Source organism: Crocuta crocuta, unplaced genomic scaffold (genome assembly GCF_008692635.1).
Source record: "Crocuta crocuta isolate KB4526 unplaced genomic scaffold, BGI_CrCroc_1.0 scaffold771, whole genome shotgun sequence".
Classification (NCBI taxonomy): domain Eukaryota; kingdom Metazoa; phylum Chordata; class Mammalia; order Carnivora; family Hyaenidae; genus Crocuta; species Crocuta crocuta.
The window spans coordinates 489,243-495,242 of record NW_027527935.1 but is presented as its reverse complement, the minus strand read 5'-3'; positions in this window follow the sequence as shown (position 1 = coordinate 495,242).

Here is a 6,000-nt window from a genome sequence, read left to right as displayed (position 1 = left end):
TTCAAATACCACTTAATAAAAACAATACAAATTACCAATATACCAGGAAACATTGATGGATTTAGGATTGTAAGACATCCTAAGCTAAAAACAAATTCAAACATGTCATACACAAACCAAAACCCTTTAATGGCTCTTACTTTCTAAGTGAATCCCAAGTTCTTTTTCAAGACAAGCAAAGATCTTTAATACATGGTTGTTATTCACATCTCCAAGTCCCCATCCCTCCTTTTTCTAGCAATACCTGTGGTGTCTTCCTGTATAGGCTTCAACGTTCCATGCCTGTAGGTCTTTGTCCATACTTTTCCTTTGCCTGGAGTGCCTTCATCCCCTTTCTTTCCTTTGTTAAATATTCCTAATTTTTAAAGATTCATTTCCAGCATTTTTTTTCCTCTCTAAGAAACCCTAGATATTCTTAAGGATAGTTTGTACTTCTTCCTGAAGTGTGAACATCTCTTTTTTACAGAATTATACTGAAATTAACCTCTTTTTTTATTGGTTTCCCCACAACTAGATTGAAAGCTCTTAAGTTTAAAAGCTGAATTTATGTTTTCTCTAAGTGTCTCTTTAAGGCTTGGCACATAGTAAATGCTCAATGAATATATGGAGAACTAAATGAAAAGAGGCCATATATTTAATTACTAAATAGTATGGAGACCATAAGAGTAATAGAGATTAGAAAGCAAATTAAGAGGTTGCCAAGAACTAAGGTGTTAGGAGGAGTCAGCAAGAAAATAGGACTTAGAGGGTGCCTGAGTGGCTCAGTCGGTTTAGTGTCCGACTTTGGCTCAGGTCATGATCTCATGGTTCATGGATTCAAGCCCCACATCGGGCTCTGTGCTGACAGCCAGCTCAGAGCCTGGAGCCTGCCTCTGATTGTGTATCACCCTCTCTCTCTGACCCTCCCTTGTTCACACTGTCTGTCTCTCTCAAAATAAATAAATAAATAAACATTAAAAAGTAAAAAAAAAAATAAAAAAAAAGAAAATAGGACTTGGATGGGAAGAAAAAACAGGTAAGTCCAGGCCAGGAGTTCACAATTAGAAAGTGAAGTCAGATTGATATGTTAAACAAAGGCAGAAGGAAATAGCATATAAAATTAAATTTCCTTATAACCTGCAGCCCATTGATAAATACTTGAGGCTGGCAAAGTAAAACATTTCTCCAGGTACTCCCTTCCTTCTTAATGTTAATGTTTTGCTACAGGGTAAAACAACCTTAGCCTGACAATAGCTAGGACTACAGTGTCCAGTGAATCTTCTTTAGCATATGAAAATCTCACTGGAAACTTCCCCTGAACTTTAACTCCTCCAACTCACATAGTATATAACCAGTCTCTCCTCATGGTCCTGGTGCAGCTTTCTCCACTCATGGTCTTGTCTTGTGCTTCAATGAAATCACCTTTTTGCAAAAAAGATATCTTCAAGATTTCTTTCTTGGCCATCAGCTCCAGACCCCATGAGCCCCACTATTACCCCAAAACCTCAACAAAATAAGCAGAGACCTGGATTCTCTTGGACATAATGAAACTAAACAGATTAAAATATACAAGGGCATAGGGAGAATTGAGATTCTCAATTCCCTACAGGGATGTATGGTAGGCTGGCTATGAAAATTGGCTGGCTCAATATTGCAGTCAGATACAGTACCCTCTTGTGGTGTATCTTCCCTGTTTCTCCCTGATGATAGGTAGTTAGGAAACTTCAAGAATGTCATCTGTACCCTGAGGAAGCCTGCTTTTTCCAAACATTCTGTCCCAGAAAGGCTTAGTCCTCATTGAATGTTTGAGTTGGTTCTAAGGGAGTGGTGGGTGGAAGCACCGAGAATTCCAGGAGTGACCTGGGCTTGGTCAATAAGCCCACAACTCCTGAGTGGATGCGGCCAGCTTAAGGCTAAATATTGCTTGTTATGCACACCTGAATTTCCTTTAAACCCGTAGTTGTTTTGTTTATCTGCTATTTTATGGGATACTAATTATATCCTAGGGCTACAGACTTCTAATGAGCCAGCACCTGGAAGATTAAACCTGGACTTGCTTCTTTGTAGAGATTTTATTTTTTAAACAGAGCATTTTAATATATAGCTGAAAGATAATAATTTTTCATTTAACATGTAATATTCCTTTGTGGATCAACCTATCATTATGCTTGATTATGCTACCACATTATGAGCTTTGTTACAAGAAGAAAAAAGAAAAAAACAGCTTGTCTTTCTGATGGTAAAAAAAAAAGGAAATAAAATAAACCAACTGAATATAAGTGATGCTATATATAAAAGGGGCCGTAGGTTGCCATGGTAACCAAAGTTCTAAAAATGACAGAAAGAAAAGAACATCAGGTTGTTGTGACAAATGACACTTGAAGTGACAGGTTTCTTGTGGTGCTTGCTTTTAATTAATGCAGCTCTGTAAGGAATGTTATTATTGAATAATAGATTAATGTGGAAATCTGGAACTTGGCTGGAAGATTTGTTTTTCCAGCACTGGGATAACTAATAAGAGAATGCAGAAAACAACTGGAGAGTGAAACTCTACTGTGAGAGAAGATGCCTGATGGTGGTTATCCAAGATCACATGATTAATGTATGCACCATACGCTCTTGTAGATTGTGGGAACAGCTGTCTCCAGCAGCAGTAATCAAAGTGAAGCTAAAAATACAACAGTCACCACAAAGGAGAGCAGTTGTGTAACATCAAAAATCATTAGCTTACAAAAAAATTTTTTATATCATTTATATTGTTGGTGCTTAGTGTTTTAATGTCTGATATGTAAAATGAAAACATATATGTATATGGTATTGATGGACTTAAATGTATTCATATCCATGCAAAAGATGTATATATGTAACCTATTTCAACAGAATGAGGAATCCCATGAAATCATAGATAATAGTGCATTCCACATCAGGAGGCTGATTAGGCACCTGTGTGAGAATTTACAGATACTCAAATGTATAGGCAATGTCTAGACAAGAGTTTTATGATCCACATGGAAAAGAAGATATACAGACTCTTCCTATAGTTGTAAAAATGAGGAAAATAGAGATGAGATAACATGTCCACAGGACGTGGAGCTGAGATGAAAATCCAAGTCATCACACCCCCAACACCCCACATCCATACTTACTTGTTCCAGACCTAGCCATGGTTGGGCTTCTTGCCCTCAGCCAAGGGAATTACTGGTGTCTTATTTATTTATTTATTTATTTATTTATTTATTTATTTACTTATTACAGCTTCATTGCAGCTCCTTAAGGATACAGACACAAAGAAAAACAGCAAAAAAAAAAAAAAAAAATCAAATTGCATGGGTGCTGCACTCCTGTCCTTCAAGCTACAGAGTATTGAGCTGGTTTTTCAAATCCTAGTTACTTGTTTTGTTTGCTTCTAACTCCCCCTTCCAGAACAGCACTCTGTTTCTATGTCTGTATATACTTTCTCTGTAATCGTTAACAGTTCATTGTACCTTTTAGATTGTGAGCTCCTTGAGGCAAAGTAAATATATTTCTTCCAAACTCATTTCTTGGCACATAAAAGGGGTTCAGTATATTTTTTAAAGGAAGCAATGAATAAATGAAACAAAACTTGCATGTCTAGGTTTACCTGAGTGGAGTTTCACAATTATAATTATGTTGGTTCATTCATGCACCAAACCCTTTTATGGACAGACATTATTCAATGACTGGGTGTGAAGACAATGAGACCTTGTACCTGCTTTTGTCTTGGCATCCAGAGAGTAGCATGAACAATCAAGTCACTCATTAGGGCAACAGGGTAAACACTACAATGGAAGTATATGCACAGTTGAATATGGCAGGATAGAGGATTCTTAGAATCAGGGGCTTTAGAAAAAATTTCCATGAGAAAACAAAAAATTTTTTTAACTTTTTAAAAAAAATGTTTTTTATTTATTTCTGAGAGAGAGAGAGACAGTGTAAGCAGGGGAGGGGCAGAGAAAGGGGGAGACACAGAATCCGAAGCAGGCTCCAGGCTCTGAGCTGCCAGCACACACCCTGACATGGGGCTGGAACCCACGAACCTAACCATGAGATCGTGACCGAGTCGAAGTTGGACGTTTAACCGACTGAGCCACCCAGGCGCCCTGAGAAAACAAAATTTAAAGAGAAAACAAATTTTAAAGAAAGGCTTAAGGAGAATTTAGCTAGACAGAAAAGAGAGAAAATTGCTCTAAATCAAAAAGACATAAACCAGCACAAGATATTTGTGGAAACTGCTAGAAATGAAACGTGGCTGAAATGCAGGAGTCTGTGGAGGAGTGGGGAGGATGAGGTGGTGAGGCTGTGAGCAAGCAATTCCTGGAAGGACCTGCTCATCATGCGTTGACAAGAGGATCTGTCTAAAGCTAATGGGCAACCTCCGAGCCCTTTATATGTATATTTCATATTATGATATTAATACCAGTTCATTATGAAAATTGGAAAGTATGACTAGTAGAGGTGGGGGGAAGTACCAATTGTCTCAAACACCCATTGTTAACTCACTTCAATATATCTTTTTATTTTTTTACAGCCGTGTGGGTATGTGTATACTTTTTTACATATAAAAATGGTAAAATCCAATACTTTTTAAAATTTTAAAACAATCACCACTTCATAAAAAGTCAGAAGTATAGTACAAAGAATTTTTTACCCTTAATCATTTGTGACTACTACACTTCATGAAATTAACATAATGCATAATCCTCAGATTCTCAGACTTATTTTTTTCCAGTTGTTCTCAATATCCTTTTAAGAAAGGGGGTCAGATTCAGGGTCATATGTTGCATTTGGCTGTCATGTCTATTAGGTCTTCAGTCATTAGTCTTTCCAGTACTTTGATTACTTTGACACTTTTGAAAGTCTTAGGGAAGTTCTGGGATAGAATGTCCCTCCATCTGGGTTTGTACAAAGTGTCCTCATGAATCTGATTATGGGTGTTTGGCAGGAATAACACAGAAGAGATATGCATTCTTCCTATCCTATCAGATGAATGCATAATTTTGATTTACCCCATTACTGATGATGTTCATACTAATTGTTCGATTAAGTTGTCAGCTAGAATTCTCCACTGAGAGGTGAATTCTTCAGTCTTGTAATTGATAAGTATTTTCTGTAGAAATGTTCTTGTTGGAAGACAATTCTCTTGCATTTATTCACCTCTGAGAGGCACTGGCACCTTTTTAAGGCCTGTTCTGGCTTGGTTTTAGAGTATGCTTTTATGGCAAACAGCCTTGTTAGAGAGAGGTAATCTCTCCCTTTGGAGCACAGGGCAGCTTTGTTTGCCATCCAGAGTAATAAAGATAATGTTTCATTCAGGGTCAAATGTTGGGAAAATTGCTTGGAGGTCATTATAAAAGTTTGGGGGTTTCTAAGCTCAGGGATCCTCAGTTGTGATGTACAGCATCCACCTGCGACACTTCATGTTATTTCTATGGAGCTTGGGAGACAAAGGGAACCAAAAGAAACATGAAGCTCATGCTACCCACTGTCCTTTATCTTTTTCCAGCCTCCATGAAACTCTCAGCAATTAGCCTATAAGACTTCAAGGGTAAAAATCCTCAGGGTTCTTTAGAACTTTGAAAGTATGTAAATACCTCTTCCTCATGAAACTTTAAATTTACTTTTTTATTTATATCTATATGGGCGCATGTCTTCATATTTTACAAAAGGTTATAATCCACTACCATTGTCATTTCTGTTGATACACAGATCAAATCCCCTGATTTGGCCAATGGGAGCCCCTTCGAGTTGATTTCTATATCTTTTTGATATATTCTCATCCTCCTTTGACCATTTTTTTTTTTCTGGCACAAAAAAGATTCTTTAGCTCATCTTGTACTTTTCCTGCCCCTGCCCTTGACTCAGCCTTTTCTCTAACAGCTCTAGTTCCATTTGGTGCAGCATGGTATTTAGAAACCATCTTGTGGACCTTGAGATATGGCCAACTACAAAGTTACAAGGCATGGTGCCTCCAAAATAATCCTAACCTCTGATACTAACTAA